Here is a 12,852-nt window from a genome sequence, read left to right as displayed (position 1 = left end):
CTCCTACCCTAACCATTCCTTCAGAATGGGAATCAGGTCTAACTACTCTCGCTTCAGAGCCCAATTCACACATAATAACTTCTTAATCAATGTGGGTTTAATTTATTTATGAGAATAGTCTCATTTTGAACCTGAGACTACAGCAGCGAGTATCATTAATCAACTTTGGGTTGGTCAAATTTCTTTTTTTTTTTTTAAGGTTTTATGTATTTAGGATAGAGAAATAGCAGGAGAGAGAACACAAGCACAGGGGAGGTGGAGAGGGAGAAGCAGGCTCCCCACTAAGCAGGGAGCCCGACATGGGGTCAGTCCCAAGATGCTGGTATCATGACCCGAGTCAAAGGCAGACAGACACTTAACGACTGAGCCACCAAGGTGCCCAGCACTGGTCAAATTTCTTATGTCTGGACAAAGAAATTAAAATGTCAAGCAGCCAATTTTTTTTTCCTTTATCCAGAGCCTCAAGTTTTTTATCATGCTTTTGCTGAATGGAGTTATTACTTTGTGATGATTATGAATACATCCTCTGAAATGAAGTTTTTGCTTGAAAGACTATAATCTAAAGGTAAATGCTAAGGATGAAAGTACAAAATCATTTTCCCTGAGGAAAAAACATCTCCCATTCAATCATAAGATTTTAATTTTTAGTCATTAGAAAATGAGAAACATTAAACCTAGTTTGAGACCATTTTTGTAACATGCTGTATTAGCTAGAAATGCCTTTAACTACAAGTAACAGAAAGCCTGACTATAGTAGCTTAAATTAATAGGGATTTATTTTTCTTATCCAGTAGGAAGCCTAGAGTGGCCCAAAATATCGGGTCCTACATTTCTTATTCCCTTAACCTTCCCTTAGACTCTCAGGTTGGCTACCACAGCTCCAGGCATCACATCTACATTTAAGGTAGGATGTCAGTAGAAGGATTGTTCCAGCCTACTTTTTAATCAAGAAATTATCGGCTCGGGTCATGGTCTCAGGGTCCTGGGATCGAGTCCCGCATCGGGCTCTCTGCTCAGCGGGGAGCCTGCTTCCTCCTCCCTCTCTGCCTGCCTCTCTGCCTACTTGTGATCTCCGTCTGTCAAATAAATAAATAAAATCTTTAAAAAAAAGAAAATGAAAATGAAAACATTTCTAAAGCATTTATCAACAGACTTAGACCTCAATTCATGAGCTTCACCTAGGTCATATGGTCATTTATGAATGCAGGTAAGTTTGGGAGAAAGAACTCCAGTGGAAGGGGGTAAAGTACTTTGTCCAGGGAGTTGGGAATGGCTTTGGGGGAAGCAATCAGCAAAGGCAGCCCCAGAAGACGACATGAGCTGATGGAAAATCATGCAATCTTAATCCTACATTGGGATAACTCTTTGGCTGCTTATTTTTTATTTTCTTAGGTCTTAATGTCTTTATCTTAAACAAGGAGTTCTTATTATTATTCACCAAACATTACATATTTGAGAAAGAGAAGATGTTAGTAAGAATGCAGTGATGGTAATATAAACTATTTGGGGATGTATATGAAAGCCCCTTCTTCTAGGACTTTTGAGCTAACCATTTCAGCTGTCCTATGCATCAATGTTTTCTGAAAATTATATGAGTCCAATTAGATAATCCCAAAATTCTTTTCTGTTTTATCAATTACCTATGATTTGTGGTAATAATCCATTTATTAAATAAGTATCTAGAAATCTTGGGGCTTAGAACATTATTGAAATCAAAAAATTTGAAGTGGTATAATCATTGTAGAAAGGAGTTACAGATTTCTATACCGCATGAGTAAGTATATACTTTTCAACATAAACACCAGAGAAATGCTTGCACTTGTACACTAATAAATATGTATAAGAATGTTCACAGACACACTGTTCATATAGCAAGTACCCAGAAACAACTCAAATGTCTAAAGAGTAGGGAATAAATAAATTGTAGTGCTACTTCAATTACTACTTCACAGTAGTTACAATGAATGAAGTACGTCTAGTTGGAACACTATGGATGGTTTTATAAATAAAATACTGGGAATGAAAAGATAAGTCCTGAAAGTTTATATACAAAATGTCAATACCATATTTATAAAGTTAAGACAACTAAAACCAAACAACACATTATTAAGACTATGTAAAAGAATATAACTACATGCTTCAAATGGCAATGAAATTATTATTATAGGAATCAAGGTAGTAATTACATTAGGAGGGAAGAGTTCAATGTACAAGATGGAGGAGTTATCACAAACAATATTAGTTATCACATTGGAAGGTAGATTTATGGATATTTATTATAGGATTTTAAATAAATATGTAGGTAAGTAAATAGATATGTACATGCATACAAAAGTCCAGTGGACTAATGATAAAGTATATCAAGAATTGATTCAGATTATTTATATTTCAAGTAAAAAAATTTTTTCCTTTTTAAAGACTTTATTTATTTATTTTTGAGAGAGAGAGAGAGAGAGAGAGAGAATGAGAGAGAGAGAACATGAGTGGAGAAAGGTCAGCAGGAGAAACAGGCTCCCTGCCAAGCAGGGAGCCCAATGTGGGACTCGATCCCAGGACTCCAGGATCACGACCTGAGCTGAAGACAATCAAGTAACCAACTGAGTCACCCAGGAACCCTCAAGCAAAAAAAAAAAATTTTAAGTCCATACCACTTATAGGAGGTCTTTAAGATAAAGACCTTATTAAGCTATGTTCTTCCTTTCTCCTATAAAACAAATGATACAGAACTTCATTCACCAAAAATAGAATTTCTTTGTTATTTAGAATGTCTTCTACTAGAGCACCTACTCATTTAACCAGTGCTAATAAAACAAGGTGGGAAACCAGAAATGTACCGTAACAACCTGCCCTGAACCCTAGTCCCTCTTGGGATGACCACATTCTATTCTCTTTGACCACCAGTCTCATCCCTGTGCTCCTTCAGGAGGAAAGTCAGGACGATGAAATGTGAGGGTCCATCCATGGCATCTTCCTGAGCAGAAAGCAGATTGTTGAGATGAATACTTGCTGTTTCAAAGCACGTCCTCTACTGGGTGCAATCAGGCTGTCAAGATATGCTTTAAACTACTCATAAATCCACAAGTTAATGAGGAATACGGTAGATGAGGAAAAGGACAAGGAATTGAAATTTACTAACACATATACCCAAACCCAAGCAATTCATTTATTTGTTCAATATAACACACACACACACACACAGTGCCATTCACTGTTATGGGCATGGGGATATATATATCTATATATCGCTAAACAGGATAAGAAGAATCTTTGCTTTTGTGGAAACTCCATTCTACTGGAGAACACTAACCATACTAAAGTAAACACGTAAACAAGATTATTTGAGCACAAGAGTGAAATGAAGGAAATGAAATCATGTATTGTAATAGAGATTGAGAAGAAAAACATGGCTTTAACGCACAATTGACTTCAGTCTTCTAACCTTTTTAGGTCTTCGATCTACAGAAACTTTGAGATTGCGTTAGTATTCATTAGAACAAAATCATGGCCCCTTAGGCTTGTAAAATTGGCTAGTATCAATCAACCAAATTTAAGTGTTATTAGGCAAACACACGTGAAACTATTGAAATCTATCAAGATATGTGGAGAGCATATGCCTCTTTGCCAGTCGGCCACTCTGCAATCAGGCCTCCGTTTAACCCTTTCCCTACCTCTTCCTTGAAAACCTTTCACATGAGAGGAGAGCCACCCTTTCTGTAATGACCAGCAGCTCCTGAAGAATAAATTTCTTTTAACAGGACCCATGCTTCTGACATAGCTAATCTTTTTATTCTAAGGGAATTTAAATTTGTGCATAATTTATATAGGCACAGATTTGGAAAAGCATGTTACATATTCAAATATATATGCATATATAGTTGCTTGGTTATATGTGTGTATATGTATACATATATCCATCTCATCTTGGGATTCCCTATCCAGATGAAGTTTCATACCTAACTGACACCCTCCAACACCCATTCCTACACGGTTTTGAATTAGCACCCATGTAGAAAACTTCTAGACTCTAACGAAAGTGTGACATCAGCCAAGACATCAATTAAATCTTAGCAAAAAGTTTACCAATTCCCATGTGTACGTTTGTGATTGTTTTCAACATGTAAACCTGACCCAGAGTTGCTATCAGAAAAATGACCAACTCTGCTCTCAAATATGACATCTACATTTGATATCTAACATAACTTGTCATCCCCAGCTGCAAATTTTGATTTTGGAACAAATTTCTTGAGCTTTTAATTCAACATCTGTTATTCACTAGGTAACAGGAGTGAGAGAATTTTCTAGAAGATCTGTTATACGACCATTGCATTGACCCATTTCAAAACCAGAAAGATGTCAGGCAACAACTCACATACAAGCAACATTCCTATTGAACATTTCATCAACTACCTGGCAGTTGTTTTTTCTTTTCTTTTTTTTTTTTTTTAAGATTTTATTTATTTATTTGACAGACAGAGATCACAAGTAGGCAGAAAGGCAGGCGGAGAGAGGAGGAAGCAGACTCCCCACTGAGCAGAGACCCCCCGATGCAGGGTTCGATCCCAGGACCCTGGGATCCTGACCTGAGCTGAAGGCAGAGACTCAACCCACTGAGCCACCCAGGCGCCCCCTGGTTGGCAGTTTTTGAAACACTGTGGTGAGCTGCTGGTCATAAAGACTATAGAACTGGGGTGCCTGGGTGGCTCAGTTAGTTAAGTGTCCGCCTCTTGATTTTGGCTCAGGTCATGATCTCAGGGTTGTGAGATTGATCCCTACATTGGGATATGTGCCCAGTGTGGAGCCTGCTTAAGATTCTCTCCTTCTTTCTCTGCCCCTCTGTTCTCTTAAAAAAATAAAAAATAAAACAACTATTGAACCTGTTCTTTACCTGCCTCAGATGTAAATGTTTCAGACATCAAAAAAGAAACAAACAAAACAAAAGACCCCAGTAAAATAGAGGAGGAAATCAAAACAGCAAACAAAGTTAAAGCCATTCTCATCTGCTAAGAGACTCATGCCCTGTCTCTCTGGACATTTTTGAAAAGTCCTATTTATAAACATGGCCCCCCTCATTTCTAAATAACCATAGTTCAACCATACTCTGTCCAGAACCATGATCCCAGTAGATTGTTTACACCGCACTTCTACCTTTTTCTAAAATGGTTCCCATGAGAAGCGTTAACCCCAGAACACATTCTATATAATAGCCTCCCTCACAGTGAAAAGGGAGATGGAGTCATTCTCAGGCTCTCATGAAATCTAGATGGGGAAAAGAGTATTAGGAGGGGTTGGGACTATTCTGTTAGGAGTGTTTCCAGGCTTTAGTTTTTCTATGATGGGAAAAAATTACTTGTTTCAAAAGCAAGATGTCAATGTTATTTTTAGCTATCAATCACATTTTGTGCAAGGAACTCAGTTTTAGATATCGATCACTTTTTGTGCAAGGAATTCAAAATTTATCTTTCTCTTTTACTATAATAAAAGTAAATATACACAAAGTGTTCCAACCAAACTAATTTCAGAGCTATTTAACTAACCTTCAAAATAAGGTTTTTCCAAACAAAGAGACGATCTATGTTATAGCCCAACAAAGGGAAAGTCAGCCAAACAAAGAGATGATCTATGTTATAAAATATTTGTAATAGTCCACTAATATAAGTGATATGTGAAATGTGGATATATGAATTGTTTGCCTTTCCGGGTAACTAACTGGAAATTGTACAAACTTTGATAGTCAAAGGACTTCTTCCAGGGACATTCATCTGTAATTCATTCATCTGTAAAAAGTGAAAGGCTTTTTATTTTATATGGACAGCTACCTACTCGGTATCTATGTCCTGAGAACAAAGCCAAAATGGACTGAATTGACCACATTCTCCTCCATCCATCGGAGTGTTTGGTCTCATATAAATATTTGAGTACAAGGCCTTCTCAGAGTTTTTTTTTAACATTAATAAAGAAAAATTTATTTCTTCATTTCTAACCATTGCTAATGAAATGTGGCTCTGGGCAATACATCACCAGGAAAGGAGGGGTTGTACAACTTTCTGAGAACTCAATGAAACATAGAGCCATTTTGATGATCTGTAACCATGATTCCCTACTTAGATTGGCTTCTTTTATTTCCTTTGTCCAAATCACATTTCTCAAAATGTCTGATGAAATGTCTAAATATCTTACCTCTCCTCTGTGTGGTACTGAGAATGTAATTTGAGGAGTCAAGAACAATTGCCACCTTGCTGTGTTCCATCTTGTACCACTTGCTCTTAAATCATTGTGGCCCAGAAGTAATACTTTCCTGTGAAGAGTCACCATGGTGTTATTAATAAACAGCTACTCTGCTGATAAATCAATATCTGGCTTCTAATAAGTAGGGGAGTGTCATGCTCATCTCTTGTTCCTGGAATGCCAAATGTTTATAATTTCAGTTTTGGACTCAAGAAAGTATAATTACGGTTATAGTAATGGAAATGAAAGGATTTTTTTTTTTAAACCCATTCTCTTGTTATACAGAGATATTGTCAAAAGTTTCTTCAGGTTTGGATATCCCAGTTTAAATATATCCCAGTGAATGGGATGCCTCAGTGGCTCAGTTGGTTAGTGGCTACCTTCGGCTCAGGTCATGATCCCAGTGTCCTGGGATCGAGTCCTATATCGGGCTCCTTGCTCGGCAGGGAGCCTGCTTTTCCCTCTGCCTCTGCCTGCCTCTCTGTCTGCCTGTGCGTGCTCGCTCTCTCTCCCTCTCTCCCTGACAAATTAAAAAATAAATAAATAAATAAACAAATACATCCTAGTGAAGAATTTAAATATATTCAAATATATCCTAGTGAAGCTCCCAGAATTTGGTGAAGTTGATGTTGCCCTTTATGGAAAGCCACTATTGATTTCTTGGGGGTTGGGATCATGGCCACAGCAGGAAGACTGGATTCACGTTTTCTTGCTAAGTTCTGACTTGGGACCAACAGAATTCAGTTCCTCTGCCAGTATTATCTTCGAGCACATGGTGCCAAACTCACAGAAGCAATCTTCTCCCTCTGCTACATTTACTCCATATTTCAGCCCAGTTTCATCAGGTCTTCTTCTCTCCTGCTCTTTCCCTTTCCCTTTCCCTCTCCGTGGTACCTCTTCAAGAATCTTGAACTTCATGGCTTAAATTATTACATCTATAGATGGTTCTGAAGTAAATATTTCCATCCTAAACCCTCCAAGGTATTCTATATCTTTGTTTCAAATAACATGCTGGACATCTTCACCTGATTTCTTTCAAGCACCTCAAATTCAACAGATCCAAAATGGAATACCTCTTTGCCTCCTAAATCAGGATTTCCTCAGGCTGTCCCCATCCTCCCAACTACTAGGTATCAAACCTGGCCTTCATTTTTTACGCTTCCTTCTCTCTTGCTTCCCACAACAAGCTGCTCACTTTTGTTGATCCTACCTGTGCGAATCTGTCCCTTTCATTCTTTTTTGCCTTGCCAGAGCCCTATTTCAATTCCTTCTGATCCTAGACCTGTGGTAGGGGCCTGGTGTCCTAACTGGTTTGGATACTACCTCCTGGCTCTCTGTCCCACACTCCGTCTTATAGACTGCCGGACTGCTTCCACTACTCTGGTCCTCAGAAAACTGCTTCCTGCAGTTGCCTAAGAATTGAGCCCACACAGCACAGTTTGTAATTGACAGCTTTACCCAAGGCTACAGGTCATTCCTCACTTCCTTCCTTTCTGTATACTCTATTCTCTGATAAAACCAAGCTGCTTGGCGAATGTTCCAGATGGAGTCTCCTGGGACGCAGACTCTGAGGCAAAGAATAGGGACAAGTGGTTTACTAGGGAGGGAAGGAAGTAGGGTTGGGCAGATGAGTTTCCTCGCAGGCCTTGGAGGAGGAGGTTTGGGAGGTGGTCAGGCCCTGAGAGATGTCCTGAGTTAGGGCTAGAGGTCTGGGCCTTGATAAGCCCTCACTAATCTACCACTGGACATGGCCCACCTCAGCAAAGGCAGTTTTCTTCTGTTGAGGCAAACCCCAAAACAGCCAACAGCTGATACCCATCTTCTGGTGGCATTCCCAGCAGTTAGAGGAACAAATCCTTTCTACTCCCTTTACTCCTCAAAGTGGATGTGAGCAACACATCACACACACACAACTGAGGGGCTGCCATCCACTCTCATGACTCACCAACCTGTTTCTTTAGGGATAATATGCCCCACCCATTACATTCTCCAGTCTCCTTTGCAAAGGGCTGTGACTAAGTTCTAACCAGTGCCTGTGAAAAAAAGTGATCTGTGCAACTGCCAGATTGGTATCCGGAACGGGTACTCTGTCCATGTCTCCATCTTCCTTCCTGCTTCCTGGAAGGTGGGGGACGGGTGGCACAGGGCACGTGTTTCATGGGACACAAGCTATGTACTAAGGATGGCACGCGGGAGGATGCACTGGGTTTGGAGTTAACATACCATCTCCGGACTGCTCATGGAAGGGAAAAAAAAAAAATTCCCATCTTGCTTAAGCCACTGGTATTTTTAGTCTTTGTTATTTTAGCTGAACTTGTACATCCTATCTAGTTCAAGCAATGACACTTCTCTTCCTCATTTCCATGTGTCCATAGTGCACCAATTGTTCAAAACCAGTTCAAATGCTACTCTACCCCGAGAAGTGTGTGGATCTCCTTTCTTCACCTCTGTAGCAGGAAGGAGCATTTTCCTCTGCTGATCTTCCATAGTCATCACAAATAGTCATTCTTTCCCTAGTTCTCAACTCCTCTATAAACTCTGATATACTGCAGAGCAACATCTGAGCATTGGAATTCCTGATCCACCATAATTTTAACCAAAGGTCTTTCACTGGGAGATGTTCATAGTACTCATGGACTCAATGGAGTTCTTTTTCATATCGGATTGAGCATGGCATTCCTATAATCTTTCACTCACCAGTTTTGTAACAGAAAGCTGTTACACTTGTCAGAAGTAACAAAGAATCCCATTTTTTTTCTCTCACTCAATGCCCCACACATACTTCAAGCTGGTTTACATATTCCCTCTTAGGTGGAGTGCCATAGGAATACGTTCTCAGTCCTGCTGCTATCTTCTCTCTCTCTAGTTCTAACAAGAGGTTAATATTTACATTTAGAGAAGAGAAGATTTTACCAAACAGGTTCTCTGAACTGGGATACTCCCTCTCTCCCAGGGGTGGGAGTGAGTAGTGGAGTAGTTAGTTGTTCCAGCAGCTCTGCTGGTTGGCTCAGCCCACAGAGGTAGGCAGCAAGTGATTCTCTCTGAGGATCTCCTGTTAACACCCTCCTCCTCCTTTTCTTGTGTTACAAGTGCTTTATTCCATGCTTTCTTGGGTTCAGGGAAAGATCCAGAACTGGACTGCCTGTGTCCTGAGTCTGGCCTTGTCATTTACTATAGAATGGTGATCTTTAACGAAGGTGTTCAACCTCTTCAACATAGAGGGGTTTTTTAACCATAAAATGGGAATAAAAGAGGGACAATAAAATGTGATTAGACCATGGGCTCTGAAGCTTAGAGTGCCTAGAAGTTTCATTCCAGCTCCACCAGTAGGTGTGCATGTCCATGCATACCTTGAAAGCAGTGGAAGGAAGAGGAAAGACTTCATTAAGAAGGTGACACTTGAGGTGATGCTTGGGGGTGCATAGGAATTTGATTGGGCTGTGGGAGGAAGGAGAAGTCTTCTTAGCAGAAGAAACAGGCTAAGCCCAAGAGATTAGAAAGGACTACCTTGTCCTAATGATCTGACTGTCTCGTCCTTTTCTGGAGCCCACAGGATACAAAACATGGTAGTAGTGGGCATGCAAGCGTGCACACACACACACACACACACACACACACACACACACGAATGCACACATGCACACGAGCAGGAGAATGAAAACACAGATCCTCAGAGAGACCCACTTGCTGCCTATCTTTGTGGGCTGATTCTGTAGCAGCGAGAGAAAATGAAAGATTCAAGAAATTAACAAAATATAGATGGAGCTATAGCTTGCTGATTAGATTATGATTGTTTTAATTTTCTTTAAATTTTTGTTTGTTTTTCAATTTTTCTGTACTAGACAGGTAAATTTTCATAATTAATCAGAAAAAAAATTTAAGTTGTTTCTTCCTGCTGAATTTTTCAGCTTCTGCATTTCTTTGCTCAAAAAAAATCTTTTTCATGGGGCACCTGGGTGGTTCAGTGCATTAAGCATCTGCCTTTGCCTCAGGTCATGATCCTAAGGTCCTGGGATAGGTCCTGGGATTGGCCCCCAAATAGGGCTCCCTGCTCAGCAGAGAATCTGCTTCTCCCTCTCCCTCTGTCCCTCCCCTCTGCTAGTGCTCTCTCCTTCCCTTCCTCCCCCCTTCCATCCTTCTCTCTTTCTAATAAATAAAAATCTTTAAAAATATCCTCTTAAAAAATATTTTTCTTATTCCCCTGGATCCAGAAAATTACGTAGGACCTCTGAATTAGCTCGATTGGCTGATTTACCCCTAAATTCAATTGGTTTTGAGAGTCAAAGACTGAAAGAAAGACTGTCTTAAGATTTGTGCGGCTCTAGTCTGGTACTTCGGGTTGCCAGGTAGCAGACATTCATCATCAATCACAGCACTGTCTCTAACAGATTGGCACACATTGCTTAGCATCCAGGCAGCCACTAAGCTGCCTTAGTGAGCATTGAGACAAAGCCTATTTGCGGATGTATTATTAGTTAGTTGCTCACAAACAGGCACATCTGCATAAGCTTAGCTCACAAAACACCACCAAAAGGAAGGACCCCTGGACAGGCCACTTTCTGTAAGTCAACACTGCAAGTAGCAACTCATGTGATCCCTTGCCTGACTTCCACTTGGCAACCTGCTGCCCGAACTGGAAGCAAGGCCATGTCTGGGTACTCCCTGGAGTGATCAGGCGATTTCAGGGGGCCACACGTGAAAATGTCTTACTAATTAGGGAGAAGTTCCATACTGGGGGCCAAGAGGTTCAATCCTACACCAAGATAGTTTCTGCCTGTACCACCTGGATCCACTCAATATTTTTAAAGTATGAATTGGCTGCACCATGTAAAAAATAGAATATTTTGTATATATGTCTGGATTTCTAGCTCCTCTGGAAAAATAAATGGAAAGGGCAATCAGGAGCCAATTTTCCACCTGTAATAAATGGCTAGAACTGAGGAGAGATAGGGCACGTGCTCTCCAGACCAGCTCCGTTTCCCCACCCCTCTGGTTTCCTAGGCTGCACTGTTCTGCTCATTTGGGTAATTTCCCGGAAAAAAAGCCCTTGCTTTATGGCCATTTCATCACCATAGAAAACCTACTGCATATGGTCCATGCGCTATCTCTGTGGGACTTACAATGGCCCCATAGTCTTGCAAAACCTACTGCATATGGTCCATGCGCTATCTCTGTGGGACTTACAATGGCCCCATAGTCTTGCTGCAGACTAGAGGCGGCTCTGATGTTATTTACAATCCAAGTTACCTTGAGGCCTGGGCCCGAAGAAGCGAGGAGCTTTGCTGCTAGCTCATTTACCCCCTGAAGACTAGAAGCTATTTAAAGCTCCAAAGAGATCTGAAGAACCCTTGAAATACTCCTGATTGTTCAGGACAAAGATTTTTTGTTTTGTTTTATTTTGCTTTGTTTGCTTTGTTTTGCAATGTTTTTATAGGACCAATTGATTGACTCAGCTAATTCGGCTTTCAATGATCATCACAGTCAGATAAATGTTTTCCTAAGAGTGGACTCTGTAGGGTCACAAGTGTAGTCTTTGCAGCCACACCAGGGCAAGTATGAATGCACAGAATCCTCTGACAAAAGAGTATCAGTAAACCCCAGCAGGACAATTTTCTGGTAATGAGAGATCATGGCATTTGCTTTCTCTCCAGAAGTCACATCTAGAACTTATTCTAGCCAAGGAGCCAGACCTGCTGACAGGTTTCAGAAAAGCTCAAGGAATGGCAATCTCTCCAAAGCATAAAAGACGGATAAACACGAACTTTACTGGACCGGAAATGCACCCACACTTAGAAAATGATTTTGACCCTTCATTAATCGAAGGACCCACTAAATGATGCATTAAAAATATTAGTGGTTTTTATCCATCCCCTGCTCCAGACTAAAATTAAGCCAGGGATCTTTATGTGAAGAAAATATTAGAAATTTACAGGTCAGGTCAAAAAGCCCTCATTGTCATCACTGACAGCCCCAAACATTTAAGACTGAGCCATGGTGAGCAAGCACACAGTGGGAAAATATTTAAAGAATACAAGATTCTGGCAGAGAATCTTATAGTCATTATCTCCACACAAGCTGGAAGAATTCAGATAGCTGCAAGTTAGACTCAATGTTATAGGTTGTTCTTCTTCAAGGAACTTATGAGTGGACTTCCACCAACCAAAATGAGTCCTGGTTAACCTAACAATAAGTTATGATGACATTAGGTCCAATGGCTCAGCTTTTTTCTCAAATGCTGAAGGAGCAGGAGGCTGGCTGAGGACAAAGCAGGAGCTGGCGCCTTGCAACCCCCCCTTCCATCCGCTCCCCTCCATAGGTGTAGCGTTCCTCAGGCACCCCTGACTGTACCACCTGGATCCACTCAATATTTTTAAAGTATGAATTGGCTGCACCATGTAAAAAATAGTTACGATAAATAGTTAACTTGCAGAGATCACAGTCCTGCAAGGTAGGAGTCTCCCTTGGTTTGCAAATGTCCTTGAGATTTACAACAAAGAAGTTACCTTATCAATAGCCCTAATGTCACCCTCCCCTCCATGAAAAACCGAAGGAGGTGGAGGTAGAAGGAAAAGTAAATACTTCTAAACCTAAATCTCATTAACAAGGATGCTTGATAGCAGGAATGTA

The sequence above is a fragment of the Mustela nigripes genome, chromosome 3 (assembly GCF_022355385.1).
Source record: "Mustela nigripes isolate SB6536 chromosome 3, MUSNIG.SB6536, whole genome shotgun sequence".
Lineage (NCBI taxonomy): Eukaryota > Metazoa > Chordata > Mammalia > Carnivora > Mustelidae > Mustela > Mustela nigripes.
The sequence above is the reverse complement of the archived record's forward strand: the minus strand, read 5'-3'. Positions refer to the sequence as shown.